This window comes from Acinonyx jubatus, chromosome B4, assembly GCF_027475565.1.
Source record: "Acinonyx jubatus isolate Ajub_Pintada_27869175 chromosome B4, VMU_Ajub_asm_v1.0, whole genome shotgun sequence".
NCBI classification, from domain to species: Eukaryota; Metazoa; Chordata; class Mammalia; order Carnivora; family Felidae; genus Acinonyx; species Acinonyx jubatus.
The window spans coordinates 114,030,699-114,051,818 of NC_069387.1; the positions used below are offsets into that span (position 1 = coordinate 114,030,699).

At 43.1% G+C, this 21,120-nt stretch overlaps 1 long non-coding RNA gene across 1 annotated transcript in view; it reads right to left on the bottom strand.

Annotated features, from left to right (window-relative positions):
• Positions 1 to 12,325, bottom strand: part of LOC113602779 (uncharacterized) — a 30,251-nt gene extending 17,926 nt beyond the window's left edge. The window contains exon 1 of the long non-coding RNA XR_008300410.1: positions 8,860 to 12,325. This is a non-coding gene — a long non-coding RNA (uncharacterized LOC113602779). The remainder of the gene's footprint in view (positions 1 to 8,859) is intronic.
• Positions 12,326 to 21,120: the final 8,795 nt, after the last annotated feature.

Below are 21,120 nucleotides of genomic sequence, written 5' to 3' on the forward strand. Positions count from 1 at the left end.
CTTTCTCTCTGGGCTCAGCTGCCATCTTGTATCTAAGCTTTGCAGGTTGGCAGAAACTATGTCTCAAACCTCAATCTAAATGGAAGGGAATTTAAGACTATAGTTTTTAGCTTTCCTGAAAGAAAGGGGTTGGAATATGTGTTGAGTAAGCCAACCTACAGTATTTGCCACATGAATTTTAGAGCTTTCTACTTGCCTATGGCTTTATCCATATGACTTGCATCAGAAAGACCATGAGGTACAGTGCAAAGATTATGGGCCACGATGCCAGATAAATGTACGTTCTTTCTTCTCTTTGGACACACCAGATCTCTTCCTACCCTAGGGTCATTGCATTTGTTCTCTGTTAACTGGGAACTCTCTGCCCCTGATGATTTATCCCTTCCGATCATTCAAGTTCCAGCATAAATGTCACCTCCTCAGAAAAGCCTTGTCTGACCATCTGACTTACGGTGTCCCATCTGACCCAGGCTCCCATCATACCACACTTTTTAATTTTCTTTTTAGCATTTATCTCCTAGTTTCTTGTCTGTTTGTTTTTGTTTTTGCTTTTGCTGTTGTTGTTGTTGTCATGGTTTATGGTATGTCCTCCCCTCACCTCAAAACAGAATGGAAATTTCCTTAGAGCAGGGATTTGGTCTATCTTGTTCACAGCTGTATCCCTATAGTCCAGAAGAGTGGCTGAGATAGGACGATAATATCATTTGTGATATAATTACCATGGCCATATACTGTTTGATCCTCATGAAGTAATTACTGTTATTATCGGCATTTTACAGATGAGGAAACAGAAGCCCAGAGAGGGTAATATCTTGCCCAAGGTCATACAGCAAGTAAATTGTGGGACTGTCATTCAAATTTGGGCAGTCTGGCTCCAGAGCCTGATGTGTTCATAGCTAACACGTGCTGAGCATAGTAGCTGCTCAATACATACTTTATGACTAAATGAATGAATGGACATGTTAGTCATCCCACTGACACCCTGTTGTATTTAACACTGCTAACTATCTCTTCTTCTCTCTCTTTCATGGGCTTCTCCTCCTCAAAGCCTTCTTCTCCCTCCCTTTAAACGTGGGTATTCACCAGGCTTCCATCCTGTGTCAACTACTTTTCCTAATACACGTTCTCCTTGGGTTCTGTTACTCACTACCATGATTGAACAACCATATTACATGGTGACAAGTCCCAGATCTACCATAAACCTGCAGTGCTGCCTCTCCCAGAGTGGCAGAATTAAATGTTCGTGGCACCTGGACATTACTATGTGAGCATCCTTTAGGCATCCTAAACTCAACAAGCACAAGGTTGATTTAATTTGCTATTTGTACAGTCAGGTTAATCCCTCCAGGCTGTGAAGAAATGTGCCATTTTACCTCTCCCCAAACAAAATCTGCCTCTTTTCCCACATCCCCCATTTCAGTCCATATCACTACCATTCTCCTGGTAAGGCCAACAACCTGGCAGTCTTAGAATTTCCTCCCTCTCCTCACAGCCAATTTATGACCAAGTCCTATAGATTCTACCTCTGAGACATTTTCCAACCCATCCTTTCCTCTCTGTTCCTGCTCCCAGCAGGACTTCTGAGTCTCCTTCCAAGACTGTATATTGTGATAGTGTCCTAACTACCCAAGTCCCTCAGATCCATTCTCTGAATACCACCAGCATGAACTAGAATTTTGTTTGCTCTACTCTACACTCTCCAGTGGCTCTGCCATTCATTGCCTTTAACATGAAGTTCCAGCCTCATAAAAATCAACCTTGATCTGGCCTTCTCCCACATCCCCAAAATCTACATCAGCCTCTCCTCTACTCCCCACCTTCGCCATCACCTTATGCTTCAGAAGTGGCCAGTTCACTGCATTTCTCCCCACAAAGCCCACATAGAGCCCTATTTTTCTCCATGTGGAGTAGGGATCAGGGAAAGCCAGTCAACTCAACAGGAGAGGGAAACAGAACTTTTCAGTCCCCTAAATTTTATTCTTGAGGCCCAGCTGCAGTCCTGCCATTTCATCTCAGCAGACACTCCTAGAGCTTTATAATTCAGCCCTCTTATTCACTTCTGGCTCCAGCCGATGTCTGCTATTTGAAATCAAAAGAGTTACAACAAACGCACTGACGAACTGAAAGAAAAGGCATCTGTTTACATGAAATGATTTGCATGAGAGGAAGAAAAGCGTCCTTTCACAGGAAGAGGGAGAGGACTGGGGAGGACCCCTGGCCAGCCCCAGAGGGTTCGTGTCTGAGCAGTGTGGTAAGCCTCTATGTTACAAAGTCTCCTTCCTGAATTAGGCACAGCTTTCGTGCCTAAGTGACAAAGTACCAGAGGGGCTGGGCCTTTTCCCTCTTCTGTGAGGGGTGCAGCCCAGCTCCAGCACATTTCAAGTTCATATTTAGGGTTCAGCACATTTGGGAAGCATGGGACGGCTCTGACATCCCAAGGGCTGGCTGGCTGGGAGTCAATGAACAGTGGCATTCTTGGCACGACCTTCCGTGCTGTCCCCATGGACACCAGTAGCATGAGTGGTGGAAACACACCATCCTCAAATGGCTCAGTGGGCAACAGATATCAATGGGAAAGGTGGTCAGGGCATGGGAAGAACACATCATGGATGCCCCATGGTAACTGTAGTGGACAGAAGTATTTGCAGTACACCACCCCCGGGAGACCCTCAAAAATAAGTGAGTTAGATCTGAATTGGGGGGCACTGGGGTGGGGGGATGAGCCTCTGAAACTTAAAGATGCAAGACAAAGTCAGCGAAATGTGGGTTATTTATCACCATTTATGTGACACCATTTCAACCCACAGCCCAGGAAGATCTGAGAAAACTCAGGATCATAGCATTAGATTTACTTTAAAAAGTTAAAAAGTGAAGGAATAAAATAACCTGGGAAAACTAAAATGGAATTCCCTACGGGACTTCCCTTCAAAGCCCTCTCTACAACAAGATATTTATGACACGTCATCTACTAAAAGAAATAGCTTATAATTTAGCATGCTGAGATTTTTCTAGTAACTCAACAAAGTAGAAAGGAACAACAGAAAGCTTCCAGGGTTATAGGTCTGAAAGTCACCTTTATAAAATCAGTGGCTTTGGGGAGATAGGCACAGAAATCTTGCCAGTTTGGCTTGAGCTCATTTGAGAAAGAGGGGGACCAGCATTTTCAAAAGCTTACTCTCAGCTCTGCATTTCCCACGGAGCGCTTGACCCAATTGTGAAATGACACATTTTCCACAGCCTGGTTGGGATTAACACGACTGGATATATAGCAAATCAATTCACCCATGGAATGGACATCAACCTAGCCAAGATCTTGTCCTTTCTTACACGTGATGAGGTACTGAGTTTTAAATTGAAGCTGATTAGTCATTAAAAAGAAAAACAAAAACTTAAAACATCTTAACTATGTTTACAGATACTCTTATGACACCCAGGAGACACGAAATGAAGGATCGCTTGTTCACTGGAAGATGAGGACTTGGGGAATTAAATGTTTTTCAAACATAAACTTTCAAGTAAACTAAATCCAGTAACCAAACTTCCTATGTGATAGGAATTGTCCAAAACGGTGAACAAAACCTTTGGAGATAGACACTGTTGTTAGCCCTATTTCATAGATGAAGAAATGGAAGCTTGGCAAGCTTAAGTCACTTGCCTAAGATCCCACAGCTAGTAAGTGGTGGGCCAGGGATTGAAGGCAACGCGACTAGAGAACCCACGTGGGAAACCAGGGTAACTAGATAGCTTCCTAGTTTCTACTACCTCTTTTCTTTACCTAGCGTGTAAAGGACTGTCTTGGTGTCACCTCTGGTCCCATCTATCTCTGCTCTTACCTTTCAAGTACCTACCTCCTTCTCTAGAAGTAAAGTCTGACTGGCTTAGCTTGGATCAGTGTCCACATTTCGGTTGTGGGGATGTGGGCCAGAAAGCCCCTCAGAGGCAGCTACATCTTAATGAGTTCTTTATAGTCAGGATGTGAATAACAACCATAAACAATACTTTTAGGGAAAGGACAAGTGGGGAGGATTACCAGCGTGGGTAAGCTGTCATGTGCCAAGCACTCTGCTAAGTGTTTTAAATACAGTACCTCACTTATTTTTATAACACAAGGAATAAATGAGATTGAAGATTATCAAACACAATTGCCAGCGTGGGGGCACTTGGCTGGCTCAGTTGGTAGAGGATGTGAGTTTCACGCTTGGGGTTGTAAGTTGAGGCCCTATGTTGGGTGCAGAGGTTACTTAAAAATAAAATCTTTAAAAAAAAAAAAAAGAAAGAAAGAAAAGACAATTGCCAGTGTGAAAGAACAAGGACAATGCAGGACGGCAGAATCTGCCAATGGCCTAACGGGAGTGAGGAAAAGAAGGAGGATCCAAAGGAGGAGTACTGAAAATTTACATTAGATTTACATTTTTCTTAATTTATATTTTGAATAGGTATTGTACACAATGGTAGAAATTTCAAAAGGTACCACAGAGGGCATTTTCTGTATGTTGATTTATCTGGTTTATATAGTCAAAATAATTTATTCATTGGGACCATAAGCTTTTTTTTCATAAGAATTTTGTAGTAGATATCTGTCGTTTGTGTGTGCCCCAAGTCTTTCCTTTGTAGTTCTTCTATATCATGAACTCTCTTTTCCATAGATAGAAACAAACAAACAAGGACAAGACATTTCTCAACATCCTTTGCTGTCAGGATATAGACATTTGACTATCTTCTAGCAAACCCCCCCAAACTAAGCATGACTTGGAATATGTGCAAAAGGTTGCAAACACATCATTCTTTTAATAAGTGTGGACATAGGGGCATGTGGTTTTCTGCAAGAATTGTAATGGGAATGGGGTCCTGGTCAGTCCTGGCTTTACAGATGTGGAGCATCACCTGGAAGCCATACCAGGATTTCTGTGATAGCACCCTTGTCATGTGTTTGGACATCTGTGGCGCAGTGGGACATTATTCCTGGCTGCTTTGCTTCAGACTGTGTGACATCCAGGCCTTGTTTCTTGGCTTTCCCAGAAATTCTGATTAATATCATGTAATAAGTTTCTACTGAAATTAGCTAGAGGGGATTCTTTCTCTGAAAGAGACCCCAAAGTACTGGGAAGCTGGGATTGAAAAAGTGACCCGGTTGGATTTGAAAGCAGTAAGGATGAGAAACAGGTAACATGCCGGTACCGAGTGGCGAAAAAAGTCACTATAACTGTTGTAATAGAAGGCAGGGCGATATTACCCCTGCCTCACTTTAGACAGATGCATCCACAGATTATCTTGGGACGCCAAAATTACAGTGAGACCAACCCCCTGCTCCCCAATCTCCTCTCTGCTCCCCAGGATTTATAATGGGAATGAAGGAGAACCTGTTCCATGTCTCCCGGAGCTCTGAGTGAAATCCAAGAATATAAAAGGGGGTCAAAGAGAGGATTTGGAGAAGATAGTTCAGATTTTTTTGCAGAGGCTTTTGCTCTGCTTTAACCCCTCTCCTCTTTGAACTTCAGCCAAAAGAGGCTAGGCACACACAGCTGGATATCCAGGGGCAGAGTTGAAAGACACCACCCAGAATAGACAGCCATCCACTTGAATCAAGGTCCCCTGCAGGCCCTCCAAAATTCCTATGCAAGAGCCCTGAGACAAAGAATTAGCCTGAGCCATCCTAAAGGCTCTGAGGAGTCACCAGCTTTAATCATTTCCAAGGCCCAGAGAACATGAAGCCACAACTCACTTGCCCTTCTCTCCATCTCATCTCTACCCTACCTTCAGCCTTGGAGGAGAAAGAACACGACAGCCAGCAGGTGGAGGTGAAGGTAAGTCGGGGAGAGAAAAAGCCTTAGAGGCTGTCAGAAGTTTCATCCTGGTGGAGAGGAGGATCCTCTTCTCCTCCAGCCTCTGAATGAAGTTTAAAGAATTAGTGGAAAGTACATATAAAACTGTGTTTTTTGAAAGTAATGTCTCTACCCAACACGGGGCTCGAAATCACAACCCCAAGATCAAGAGTCTCATGCTCTACCGACTCTGCCAGCCAGGCATCCCAACATAAAATTGCATTTTGATTGTATCATGAGTTGTGCTCATAGTAGTCCCTGGCACCCAGTGGCGGAACAGCAGAAATATCCCCTCTAGTCACACAGAGTGAAGTGCCTGGGAAAAGCAAGACTCTGGTGGATGGCAGCAGGAGGAAGATAAATGCTATGAGGTGAGTGGTTTCACCTAACTGCAAGATCACATTTGAAGAAAAAAGAAATCACGGGCTTAGGATTTAAATTCTGGCTTCAAAGCACGATCGGTGAATGAGGAAGCTTCTGTGACTACCCTAAAATACTCTTTATGTCACTCAGGCAGAGGGCTAATGAAGCCAAAAATCAGAGGAGATGGATCCTGAAGGCTGATGAATTACAACACAGATTGGATGCACAGTCGAAACAGGCCTTTCATGGTATTTATTTGGAAAAAGTGGTTCTTCCCCTGAGTACTGGGATGGAGATACTTCGTAGTGTCAGATAACCCTGAAACTCACAGAGCCCCCTGCGCTAACAAAAGCAGCCTTTCCTCCCATTCTGATGAGGCTGGCCCTGTCGTATTCAGAAACACCGCAAGTGCATCGAGTGGTCGCCTTGCAAGGGGAGATCCTCATGGCCCACCCCACCTCTGTTCACTGACTCCAGACACACCACTAGAGTCAGATTCCAGCGTGCCCTGAAGTCAAAATCAGACCTGGGGCAAGAAGGCTTATACACCCAAAGCATTGTGAGGTGATGGGCAAGAAGAATTCTGAGAGTGTTGGCAAGAGAAGAAAATGATCATATTTTATTTATCAAATCAAATTTATCTTATAGGTGCCCTCACCAAAACTTCTGGATTCAACATGCTAGATGAAACAACCGGAACAGGTTTAAATCTCTTGCTTGGTTGTCAGACACTGAGTGTTTGTGGTGGCCCGTGCACATGAAGTTCAGATGCTATACTTCCTTAATGAGAAGGGAATCCAAAGACTTAAGGAGAAAGGAATATCAGATTTATATCAGGATTTATAATACCTGAACTACGCACCCAGCTTCAGAAAGAGGGGGGGAAAAACAAAACAAAACAAAACAAAACAAAACACAGCGCCCACATAGTGGGGAGAAGAGTATTAACATTCTGGAAAAATACTGGCCCTCTGCAGGCCAAGGATGATAGTGGGAGATACTTCTATGGAAAACGGTTTCCTGAAGAGGTCCATGTGAGCCTTAACCTTCAGAGGCAGCCAGGTCCTGATTCCCGAAACAGGCAGAAGGCTTAGGTGTGACTGAGGGTACCTAATAGATCCTAGGATCTTTAGGGCTAAAATACATGGCACGAAAATGTTTGCATTTTTTTTTTTTTTGCATTAACTTGTCAAACAACAACACAATCTAAGTTTGGGGAACAGTGAACTGACTTGAGCCACGATGATGCAGAGTCAGTCTTCACCCAATTCCCAGACCTGAGTCACCTTCCAGACCCAGAGCCCCTTGAATAAAGGGAAAACCAGAGGCTCTTGAGGACATCCCCACAATAGCACCTCAAGGGTAGACCAACGACTTCCTCCTTTTCTTTAATAAAGGCACTTGGAACCATTTGCCAGGGCAACTGGGCCCTGAGCAAAGGGACTTAAACAGGCCTCACAGGGTCATTCTTGTCTCCGAGCTAATGCTAATCCCCAAAGACTCCAAACTCCACCTCTGTTTATCTGGTAAGTATAAGCAAATTTATGGCAAACAGGTACCAACAGGGCTCACTCACAGTAGTGAGCACTAGTGGATCCTCGAACCCGTTGTATAGTTATTTCCTTGGTTCTTGAGTAGTTGCAGTTGAAGTTTGAGCAGAATAGTCACGCTGGCTCCCTGATCTGCGATGTGAATCTTACCATGGGTAGGAAGGGTTAAATGGAAGCCTCTGGAATGATCCCTCTGTACTGAAATAATAAAGATGTTTTGGGGGCACCTGGGTGGCTCAGTCCGTTAAACATCCGGCTCTTGATTTCGGCTCAGGTCACGATCTCACAATTTGTAAGATGGAGCCCCGCATCAGGCGCCACACTGACAGCACAGAGCCTGTTTGGGATTCTCTCTCTCTCTCCTTCTCTCTCTGCTCCACCCCCACTCATTCTCTCCCTCTCTCAAAATAAATAAATAAACATTTAAAAAGTAATAAATATGCTTTATACATGTTAAGTCATGTGATCTTCACAATAATCCTACGATATGGGGTCTGTTATCATCTCCTTCGGCAGATGAGGAAACTGAGGCGCAGAGAAACTAAGTAATTTGCCCGAACTGACACAGCTGGTAAGACTGGATTCAAACCAGGCAGACCCTCCGCCGAGTAAAGATCCCTAGTCAGCTGAGAAGCCTGCTGCTGAGAAAAGGAATAGGAAACAGGTGGTAGAGGAAGGGTGCTGTAAACACCGATGGTGCGTTTGTGAATGCCATAGAAGCAAGGGTAGTGGTGCCTGTTCACAGTGACAGGAATATGGAGAAGTGGTTAAACGCACAGAATTGGAAGTCAGGCTGCATGGGTTCAGATCTCAGATTCACTGCAGAAGACTCTGGGCAAGTTTCTTCTCTCTAGCTCAATTTCCCCCATTTGTAAAATGATAGTCCCTGCTTAGTAGAGTTATTATGAAGAGTAAATGAGTTAACAGATAAATAAAGTACCGGAGGGTAGTGTTTGCTGTTATCACCCTCCTTGATTTATCATGCATACTTTTACCCAATTAGGTGATTTTATATTTTATATCCTTTCGTTCTTCTATTAGTTTATATAGGTTGTATGAATGATGATTAACCTTAAACTTTAGTCCATAGGTCATGGAAATAACCAAATGGGCTCGTTACTCACCTTAAGAAAGAATGTCCAGTAGTCAGAAATCCTGAACTTAGAGCCAGAATCAGACTTGGCTCTGACTTTAGTTCCCTCCTCCTGGAGAGAAGGTATGTTCTCATTTTTACAAGGAATAGTGGCATTATCTCAGGTTACGGGAAACTGCATGGCTTAACAGCAGATTTTCTCCGGATGCTTCACTGAAAAAAGCAATTATGATTATGGCAGGTATTCAATGATATGAATCCATAGTATCCAACTCATTATGATACTGGTCACTGACTGAAATGCCGATGGTAGGATTAAAGTGCAGAGTTTATATGGTAATTATTGGTTTAATATCTTTCCGATGTGTTTTTTCCAACACCATCCACCAATTCTCCAATTCTCAGCAGACGCTGACTGGGTGTTCTACAAATTTAACTCAATTCTGACACTATCTACCTGCAGATAAGCATTAGATCTCACAGGTTAAGGGTTCAGTCCCACAAGACTGCCCCCACTTCAGACACCAATTGAAGGTCTAGGCTTTTGCCCGAGCTTCTGACCAACTAGCTATAAATTAGAGAGTCCCATAGCTCCTTCCTCAAGTCTAATTTGCTAGAACAGCTCACAGTACTCAGAGAAACATTTCCTTACATTTCCCAACTTATTATAAAGGATAGGAATGAACAGCCAGATGAAGAGGTACATAGGGGGAGATCTGAAGGGTCCTGATCTCAGGAGCTTCTTTCCCCATGGAACTGGGGTGCACCACACTCCCAGAATGTGAATATGTCCACCAATTATCAAATCTTGTTGCTTAGCAGTATTCATAGAGCTTAATCTGCAATAACCCCTCCTCTCCTTCCCAGAGGTCAATGGGTGGGGCTGAAGTTTCCAAACTTTTAATCACTTGATCTTTCTGGTGGCATCGCCATCCTGAGGCAATTTAGGGGGTCCCACCCTTAGTCACCTCATTGACATAAACTCAGGCGTGCTTAAAAGGGGCTCCTTCTGAATAACAAGACACTCCTATCGCTCAGGAAATTCTAAGTGGTTTAGAAGCTCTGTGCTAGGAACCAGAGATGAAGACCAAATACATACTTCTTGGTATAAGTCACAATACCACAGTCATTTATTTCATTAGATTGCAAGTTCCACGAAGACCCATTTTTTTCTCTCGTTCACCAAGGTATCTCCAGAGCTAGTGCAGGGTTCTGCACATGTCATTATCTCAATAAATTTTGGCATTGATGACCCATTGGTTTGAATATAAGAATAATATTATCTATTGCTGGGTAACAGATTACTGCAAATTTAGCAGCTTAGAACAGCATACATTTATTATCTCACGATTTCTGTGGGTCAGGGGTGCAGGCATGGATTCGTTGAGTCCTCTATGCCAGGGACTCATCTGAAAGCTACAATCATAATGTCGGCAAGAGCTGCCGTCTTACTTCAACATGGGGAACAATCCACATGATTTCTGGCAGAACTCAGCTCCTTGTGGATGTTTGGGCTGAGGGCCCCAGTTTCTTACTGGCTGTCGGTTGAAGATTCCCCTCAATTCCTGCTATGTGGCTCTCTTGGTAGGAGAGCTCACAGTGTGGCAACTTGCTTCATCAAAGCCAGCAAGGAAAAGGGGCTGTCAGTAAGGTGGACATTGCAATCTTATGTAACATACCAATGTACATATTCTCACATACACTCCATTACCCGTTGGTTAGAGGCAAGTCACGGGACCCACCCACACTCAAGGGCAGAGAATTATACAGGAGCATGGACACCAGGAGGCAGGGGTCATTGGGTGTCATCTTAGAGTCTGTCTGCTTCAATAACTCACCAGTAAACACCCTCATCAAATGAGCTAAGCTGTAGCCAGCCTTTCTTTAAAGAAGGGAGGATAGTTAATGTCTGTGAAATGCCAGAGGGTCCTCATTAGCTCAGCCTTCACTATCTAAGTCACCGCTGTTGTCGGGTTGCATTGGGAAGCAAAGGCCATCTTAAGCAGAAAATATTCACTAATATCAAATTGGTCCCCACTAAACAAACATTTCTCCTTATGACACTAGTAAACGTCCTTGCACGTCTCATTCTGCCAAAGGTGCCTCTTGCTACTTGTGTGGGTCTGTGATGGAAATACTAGGGAGCCAATTGCACAGGTGCTACAAAAGAAAATTGTCTCAGTACCAGAAGCGTAGGAGAGGCTCTTGGGAAAACTGATGAAGCCTTCAAATAATTTTGCAAAACTGATTCTTGTTTTGATCATCTTGGGCAATTTGAGTATAAAAGACTATACATAAGGGGTGCCTGGGTGGCTCAGTTGGTTGAGCATTCGTTCGACTCTTGGTTTTGGTTCAGGTCATGATCTCATGACTCATGGGTTAGAGCCCCCCTTCAGCACAGAGCCTGCTTCAGATCCTCTGTCTGCCTCCGTCTCTGCCCCCCACCCCCCTTAAAAATGAACAAACATTAAAAAAAGGCTATATATCCTACTATCATACCATTTTTGGATAAATATAAGGAAGAAAATCAGCAAAATGTATCTCTTTTTTTCATTCCGAGAAAATTTCCTGGATACAAAATAACCTAACCTTAAATATGAGAGAAAACAACACTGTCCCATAATTTTTTGTTATTTTTACTAATTACAAATTTGGGTCTGATGTGAGCTGTGCCTGGGTTCAAATCCTATGTCAATTACTAGCCGTATGATGTTAGACAAGTGATTTAACTTTTCTGTGCCTGTTTACACAAATGTAACACGGAGAGGCTGGTAATAAGGTACCAATGTCACCTATCATGCCATTTGATCCTACTGACAATCCTGTGAGGCCAGTGTTGATGCAGGTGCCTTTGACAAAGTAAGTGACTTGCAGTTGGGGTGAGATGTCCAGATGTCCTTTTTTGCCTCCAAAAGGCTGGGCTTCGGCAGCACAAAGCAGAGTGGCCAAGTAATTAAGGTCTGGGGATCTGCAAAGTTTAGGATACCTTCCTTTCTAACTGGTTTTGGGAAAAGTCCATCTAACATGAATCTACCTATAACAAAGACCAAATAATACGCTGCACCTTACAAGATGCGAGAGCATATAAATAACTTGCCAAAGGTCAATAGATTGGAAGTGGTGGATTCAAAGCCAGGTGTAAGTAGCTCCAAAGCCCAGTCTGATGCTTTTTTTCCTACACTGCTCCTGGCACAGCCCTATGGATTGGAGGATGGGCAGGGAGCACGGGCCTGACTCGGGGAAATGCAACAGCATTCGGAAAATAAAGGGTCAGATCAATAGCTAACCCAAGAAAATCACTAGCCTTGCTTTCCCCTCCCCTCCTCAACTATCCCTTTCACCTTTTAGCTTTCCCCTGCCTCCACCCCCACTGCTTATGTTGCTCCATGATGCTGCTTGAGAAGGTTTTTGAACAGCACCCTTGAGATCTTAGGAAAAGAGAAACAATCTAAATCAAAACAGCAAATAAATCAATATCAAACCATCTTCCAGCCGTTCTGTTTGAATAGACAGAGAAACCCAAAACGAGGCCCAGGAGTGTTGGAGTTCATCTTCAAAACACAGTGCACGCAGTGTTCATTCTTACTGAACCAATGGAGGGAGACAGAATCTAAAGGAACTGAGGGGAGGGTCATTGCTTGATGGATCAATGACACAAACATAAGCGGCCGAATCCACAAAACATGCAACACAGGAGACTGAGGTGCTGTTTGGGGCTATGAAGGATCCACAGCACCTTTGGAACTTGGGATTCTGAGCATGAAGATAGGCCTTCCTCTTGGCAAGTTACAGCATCTCTGCTTCTTCAGACGTGAAGTAGAGAATAAACAAAATCCTTGGAGGTCAAGCTTGGAACGGAAAAGGAAATGCAATGCCGGAATCCAAGTGGTATCACCTTGGAATACAGTCATTCCATGGCTGCTGCAGGTACAATCTGAAGGCTAAAATCAACTCCTGCTGCTGCGGGGATAATCTGATTCAGCTTTGACTGAACCTAAGCGACTATAGGTAACATGCTACATGGTATTTACTTCTGTCTCATTGACAAAAGCACAAGGAGAATTCAAAATCCTGGGCTTATAGTACAGTTCTCAATAAAATGATGAAAGGGGATTGGAGAATCTTTACCCCCCAGAAACCTCAGAAAAACAAAGAGCAATGGATAAATGGGTAAATGGGCAAATGGATAGTGGGCAAATATCTTAGGTCAAAAATTCTTAGGTTAAAAAGAATTTCTAACCTAAGATCACCACAGTTTGACTATTTCGAATAACCTGATGACTAGTTTGAATATTTAAGGATAAAAAAACTCTCCAATATAGCTACAATTAATTACACATGTGTTAAAACTTTCAAAACTATACCCTCTAGGGGCTCAGTCAGTAGAACATACAACTCTTGATCTCGGGGTTGTGAGTTTGAACCCCAATGTTGGATGTAGAGACTACCTTAAAAATAAAAATCTTAAAAAATAAAATATTTAAATGTATATATATAACCTTTAAATATAAATATATATTTATATATATATAACCTTTAACCCTCAATCTATAATGTCTACAAAGTTTGTAAAATATGTCTGTTACATGTATTAAATTATAAACTACATGTATTAGAATATGATAGGAAATTACATTTTCTTACTATCATATCCCCTAGAAGCACGGGATTGGGATGCGCACGGTTTGCTGAAGGAGTACACTTAGGGGAAAGGGAGCGAGGGAGGACAGGGCAGGAGAAAGAGCTAAGCAAAGGCAGGGTCTCAGCTGGAAATGAGCTTCAGAATGATCCCACAGGGAGCTCAGCAGCATAAACGGGTTCTCAGAATTGGTCCCATGTTGCGGTGAGGGAGCCAGCCTTCCATACCTCTATGTCAATCAGTCATTGGATGCTGGTTACCACTAGGGGCGGGTGTAATTTCCTGGGTGGGGTGGTTCCTGTGGGCTGAGGGCCCCTTATTTGGAGAAGGGGGAAGCTGTGAATGTTTAGCAGCTCAAACTCATAGTACCTGGGGGCTAGGGGCACGAGCCAGGAAAAGGCATGGGGCCAGTGCACCAGCAGCATTAGTATAAACTCGTTATAGCTGCAAAATAAACTCACTTGCCTTGGGATGATTAACCCACTGTCTAGAACCTCATTAGCTTTGTGTTAAGGAATCTTACCTCACTGTCAGTACATTATAGATTTCTTGGTGGTCAGTCACTGGTATTAGCTTCCTCCATTTAAGCCTGTTTGAGAGGTGCCTGGGTGACTCAGCCAGTTAAGCATCTGACTCTTGACTTCAGCTCAGGTCATCATCTCACAGTTTGTGGGTTCAAGTCCCGCATTGGGCTCTGCGCTGACAGTGCTGAGTCTGCTTGGGATTCTCTCTCCCTCTCTCACTCTGTCTCTCTCTCTCTCTCTCTCTCTCTTGGCCCTTCCCTTGCTCACATTCTCTCCCAAAATAAATAAATAAACTTAAATATTAAAAAAGCCTGTTAGAGATAAATACTTTGGCAGATTCCAATCCAAATACAATAGGACTCTATTTTTCCACAGCTACAGACAAAAACAATTCAAAAGGGGTAAGAGTAATATTAAAAATCAGTGAAAAAACTGGATGAAAATAAAATTAAGTATTTGCCATCATTCTCAAAGGGGGATGATTTTTTGAGCTTGGAAGTAAGGAAAAAAATCATAAAGGAAAAGATTCAGTAGTTTTTACTGCATAAAAACATAAAACTTCTATCCATCAGGGAAAAAGAAACCACTCTGCATAGACAAAGTCAAATAGTAAATAATAATTAGGAAAGAATGTTTCTGCAAATTTGAAAAAAAAAGAAATCTGACAAATAAAGATTACTAATTTGGCAAGGGGAGCATTTCACAACATGCTCCTTGCCAGATTCTGGAATAAAATCCTCACCCAGCAAAAGGGTTTGAAAAGGGATTAAAATATCCCTTTTCAAGTGCAACCTGCGACTAACCTTGCACGAGTTACTTCATTGTTCTCCACCTCAGTTTTTTTATCTGCAATATGGGGATAATGATAAGATGGGGATAATAACAATACCTACCTCTTTTTTGTTATTGTTCTTGGGGCTGCAAGAACCAGATGGTCTACTAAAAATCAACTGCCCATGCTTATAAAAAGAGGGAGGCAAGAGTTAGAAAGAGAAAAGGGAGCTACTGTGGGCACCAGAGCACAAGTACCAGGGAAAATGATTGGAGGGCCGTGTATCCTGCTAGATTCCACCAGGCCCTGGCGTGAAGCTGTCCTTGGCAGAGCTAAAGCTCTAGAACTTAGGTCAGGGAACTGCCACAGGACCCTTGACACCCAGAGAGAATTCCTCCTTACCTACTATGACACACACAAAATCTGTTTCTTCTCCGGCTCCCTTTTTGTTAGATGCAATCATGAAACCAAATCCCACTCTATAGAGTATGACAGGAAGTGATGTGTACATTTGTGGGCAGGCACACATCATGTTCTTTCACATTCTCCTTTTCTTTTCAACAGCTGGAAACTGGATGTTAGTGACTCAACTTGGGCTGTGCAGCTGAGAACAGGTCCTGTGATAGGGCAGAGCCACGAGGTAGAAAGAGTTTAAGTCCCAGATTACTCTGCGGAGCAGAGCTACCTACCGACTGGGAACACACACACCAGTTTCATGAGCAAGAAGTAAACTTCCATATTCATGCCACTGAATTACTGGGAGTTGGGACTGGTTACAATTCGGTCTGCCTTAACACAGCAACGTTGAGCTAAACCTGTTCATAAATGATGCTCAAACCCTTTCCTACAGAAACATCCTGGGCACTGCAGGATAGTGACCCTACCAACAAAAAGTAGGCAACGACACACACATGTTGAAGGCCAAACGTACAATTCGAAGGCTGTTGTCAAAAGAGTTTTGGCCCCAAATATTTCCGCTCTTGGCCTATAAAAAAGATTGACAAACTTTTTCTACAAAAGGACAGAGAGTAGATGTTGTAGGTGGCTTTGTGAACTATACAGTCTCTGTTGAAACTATTCATCTCTGCCATTTTGTAGCACAAAGATTGTCACAGGCAATGCCTGAAACAATGGCCATGGCTGAGTTCCAGCAAGTCCTTATTTTACAAGAGCGGGATGCAGGGTGTATTCGGCAGCAGGCCACAGCTTGCTGACCTCTAGCCTACAAGAATCCCTAGAATTCCCACTGTTAGAGAATCATTTGTTTGGTTTATACCTAGCAAAGTTATTAAAATATAAATAGGTAGTAAAGCAAATGGTGAACTGTTCCACTCTTGGTGTTTTAATGACCGCCTTATGGTGTACCTCCTTTTCTCGAGGAAGCTACATTATAACAGGTGGACATTCCTGATAAGAGCCTAAAACTAAACTTTTATTAAAATGATGAGCATCAAATTTAATTAGTAACTCTTTAATTGCCTAGCTTAAAGCTTTCTAAGATAGATAAACATCAATTTCACAGGACAACTGTTGGAAACGTACCAGTGTTATTTAAGATATTTCTGGAGAAAGTCATGATAATGGGTTGGCCATTGCGGTCCAGATGCTGATCTAGGTACTTTAAATGCATTATATCTAGTCATCACATAAACTCCCAAGACACCTTCCAGAGGGGGAAATTGAGACTTAGAGAGGTAAGCAATTTGTCTAAGATAGCATAACTGATAAATTGCAGAGGTAAATGTGTTTAGATTCAAAGCCTCTATGCTCATATCACAGCCTCCTGGCTTGGAAATTGAAGGACATGGGCAAAAATTCTGATGGAAAACTAGTGGCTGGCCAGGAGAGAAGGCCACTTGGTTCTGGACCTTAAAGTATAGCTTTCTGTGGTCAAGAGCATCGGGAAGCAGAAGTGTGGTCACTGTGTGTTGTGAAAAGGTCATACCATGAATAACTAGCTGAATATTCCAAGTGTGGATTGTTTTAAATATAATGGGGGGCCTACAAAGAGCAGATATGAAATTGTTACATTTCCTGAGTACCTACTATGTGTCAGGCATCATTCCAAATACTTTACATGGATTTACACCGATTCTATCGTGCAATCTGCACAAGACCCTTCTGATGTAAGTACTATGATGATCTCCACTGTATAGTTCAGGAATTGAGGCACAGAGAGATGAAGCAATTTATCCAAGGTTTAGAAATAGCAGAGCTAGGGGCACCTGGGTGACTCAACCTGGTTAAGCCTCTGACTTCAGCTCAGGTCATAATCACACGATCTGTGAGTTTGAGCCCCGCATCAGGCTCCATGCTGACAGCTCAGAGCCTAGAGCCTACTTCAGATCTGTGTCTCCCTCTCTCTCTGCCCCTCCGCCGCTCACACCCTCTCTCTCTCTTTCTCTCAAAAATAAGTAAACATTAAAAAAAAAAAAAGGAAAGAAATGGCAGAGTTAATGTTAACTTCGTCAAGTCTCAAAGCTCACATCTTGGGGCGCCTGGGTGGCTCAGTCGGTTGGGCATCCGACTTCGGCTCAGGTCATGATCTCACGGTTAGTGGGTTCGAGCCCCGCATCGGGCTCTGTGCTGACAGCTCAGAGCCTGGAGCCTGCTTCGGATTCTGTGTCTCCCTTTCTCTCTGACCCTCCCCCGTTCATGCTCTGTCTCTCTCTGTCTCAAAAATAAATAAACATTAAAAAAAAATTAAAAAAAAAAAAGCTCACATCTTAATTCCTATGCTATATGGCTCCCCAAAACAGCAAATAGCAAACCTCCATGTGGCTGTAATCATTATCACTGTCTTGCACAGCAGGTGCCCATTCCTACATCCAATTGGCCTGGAGTCTTTACTACACTTGGGAAAACCTCTCTCTCATTTTTATGTCTCATAGATGTAAATAGCTAGCATGATGCAATGCTTAGAGGAAGGATAGTGGGACTGTGGAGCCAGCCTTAGAGATGAATTCTGCCTCTTTAAATTACTGGCTTAGGAATTACTTAACTTCCCTGAGAGTCCATTTTCTCAGCTGAAGAATAGGTTCATATCAACTTATTAAGGTAACACTATATGCCATGTAATGCCTATTAGGTCAGCAGGTAACACCTAACAGATAATACCTATTAGGTGATTATCTAATATCATGCCTAGCACGTAGCTACCTGTTCCATACATGTCTGTTTTCTTCCCTCATCCACAATTCTAGTCCTGTACCTCACCTACCCCCAAGAGAGCAGAAATTGCTGAGTTGCATGTATTCTGCTGGCTGGGTTTGAGATGTCAGAGGTCAGCACTCTCCTTTCTTTTGCTAGCACTGTTACAGTTTGCATCCTTTATGTTTGTATGCCCCTCCGCTGAAAATCTCTAAGGATTCAAAAGACTCCAGAGGGAAACATAAACCATTTTTATTTTACTAAGAGGAAAGCTAGGACACAATGCAAGACCAATGGCTTTTCCAGAAAAATTCGAGAAAAATTCCAAATTTCCTTCCCTTCCCACAGTCCTTCCCACCATTTGAACTGCTCCCCTGGAAGCCAGATGAAAGCAGCTGGCAATCAGGAACCCCCTGCATGGTCCACAATTTTAGCAAGAGCCCGCTGGGCCTGTTTTTTCAGTCATCACGTCTTCTGAAACCCTCTCAAACTGCCTCTCCTGCATGACGGTGGTTTCAACTCAAGGGTCCATTTCATTCTGAAACAATTGCCAAGCACTAGGCGTACCCAGTGTGTGGCGCTGGATAGGAGTGAGTGACGTGCTTCCTCTGATTTGTGTCCGTCCAGCCCTTTGAGAAAACGCTTATTGCTAGTGATGTTGACCTCTTGTATCATACTCTATTCTTAGCCTTCAAGTGACTGATGAATCAGGCTATAATCTGACAGTAGGCTTACAGACATATTAGAGGCAAATTAAATTATGGTGCCTCAGACATCACATACATTACTAAAGAATAGAGCCAGAAAGCATTATTCCTGCCCAGCTTCAATCTGCACCCATTACAACCTAAATTTTTTTCTAAAGGACTCATTATACATACGGTCAAATACAGCTCTAACATTTCCTCTGATTTTAATCAAACCTCACATGCTTATTCCAAAAACTGGAGCTAGAAATGATTTCTCTTGGATATCATTACGCTGTGAGCTCAGATACTGCTGGTAGAAACAATATTTTCAATCATTCAGATACATATGGAGCATCTACTCTGTGACAGGTACTGTCTTGGCACTGGGGAGACAATGGTGAACAAAAACAAGACATAATTCTTACCCTGTGGAGCTAGTTTAGTGAGAGGATAGATGGTAACCAAATAATGCAATAAATACATGGTAAAGGTTGAGTGTTGAAATTGTTATTAGGTCTCTGATTCTGTCTCTCTCCATCCATCTCTTGACTCTGCTGTCTTCTATTTGGCCTCCTCTTCCAGCATCCTCTCCCTATGTGGCCACTCCCTAAGATGGCCACTTCCAGCTCTTGACTACTCTAGTGCTAATAAATAATGATCCTAGAGGGACGACTGTCCCTAAAGTTCCAGCAAGGTCCCAGGGAAGATGCTGATTGGCTTGGTCGAAATCACATGCTCATTCTTATACTCATATGGAGACCTGGGAAAGGAATAGTCTGATTGGCCAGCCCAGGTCACGTGCCTACTCTCGGGCTGGGGAAGGGAGGGGCAGTATGGCTAAGCAGGATTCCTATGGCATGGGAGAAGGTAGTTTCCCCAACGAAAGGATGATGGGCTAATAAATTGTCCACCAAAATGTCAGAGGGATGATGTTTAAAGTCAGTCAAGTAAAAGAAGAAAAGAAGTAGCATTTTAAGTTATGCTTTCTCTGTGTTCCATCTGGCTCCTCTAAGGGCCAGAGATGGAGGCAAGCAGCATGTTAGAGAAAGGCTTTCAGAACCACACAGACATGCTCTCAAATCCTACCTCCCTGATGTCTTAGTGTCTATGTGGCCTTGGATAAGTCATCTACTGTCTCTAAGACAGTTCCTTCACTGGTAGCATGAGGATAATAACTCCACTGTAAACAAAGAAGTACAGTGCTGGGGGAATTGGAGGTGCTTGGTGGATATGGGTATTTAGGAATCTCCCGGAAGTATCATGTTGTACAACAAACATTACAGACAGGCTCCTAACTCGTGGGGTGGAGGGAGGGAGTGGCATTTGGAGACAAGAGGAAGAAAAAAATATATAGACACATTAACAAGCATATATTCATATTCTGAAAAGTTCTCTGGTAGGAATAAACAAGAAAACCAACGACAAAAAAAATCTGATAAGTGGAAGCCTCCTTTAGGTAGGATAGACAAGGAGGGACAACCTAAGAAGGTGACGTGTGAACTGAGTCCTGAAGGATAAGAGAGATTACCACACAAAGAGTTTGGGGAGGGGGTTCTAGACAGAGAGAACAGTGAGGACAGTGGTCCTGTGGCAGGAAAGGGATGAGTGTGTCCAAGGAACAGAAGGAAGATCAGTGGTTGGAATGGTGAGATTAAAGAGGTGGGTAAGCAACAGATCAGAGAGACCTTCCAAGCAATACTACGAGTTTCAAGCTCCATTCCCAATGACATACCTGGTTAAAAGTCTAGTAGGACAATTAGAATTGTCGAGTGTAGAATAGAATGGATAATGGTATGTGTAGGGAGACCATCTAGAAGACCACTGCAATAGTCTAGATGGTAGACAATGGGCACTGAACCTAAGGCAGTGGTAGTAGAAATGGGGAGAAATGGATGGACTGGAGATATGTTTTGGTTGTAGGACCAGGAAGCCCCTGAGATGAATTTGTATGTGGAAGAAGAGGGAAAGGGAGGAATTAAAGATTGATCTTGACTCAGGTTTGAGCAACTACTTGGGCGAATGTGAGACCATTTACTGAGATGGAGAAACCTTGGGAAGTAACAGGTTTAAGATACTGATTTTGAGGTGCCTATAGGGACCAAGTGGCAGGTGATGAGGCAGTTAGATGAACAAGTCTGGGTCTCAAGTGAGAGGTCAGGGCTGGGGTACAAATTGGAAGTCGTGGGACCAGATGAGATCATCAAGAAAGATGGGAGATAAGAGAAGGGGGAAAGCCCCAGCCTTGAGGCTCTCCTGCACAAGTCTGCAACTCATAGAAGAAGATTCAGCAAGGAAGAGAAGCCATGACCCAGGGGGGAAACGAGAAGAGTTGAGGTGATAGCAAGGGAGAAAAATATTTCAAAAGGAAGGACATGGTCAGCTCTGCTGAGGGCTGTGATTTGTAAAATGAGGACAAGACATGAACTTTACATTTAGAACAAAAAAAAATCCACTCTTTACAGCCGTGTTCTCAGACTGATCTCTTTCTAAAACAGATCTGGTCTGCGCCGCCTGGGGG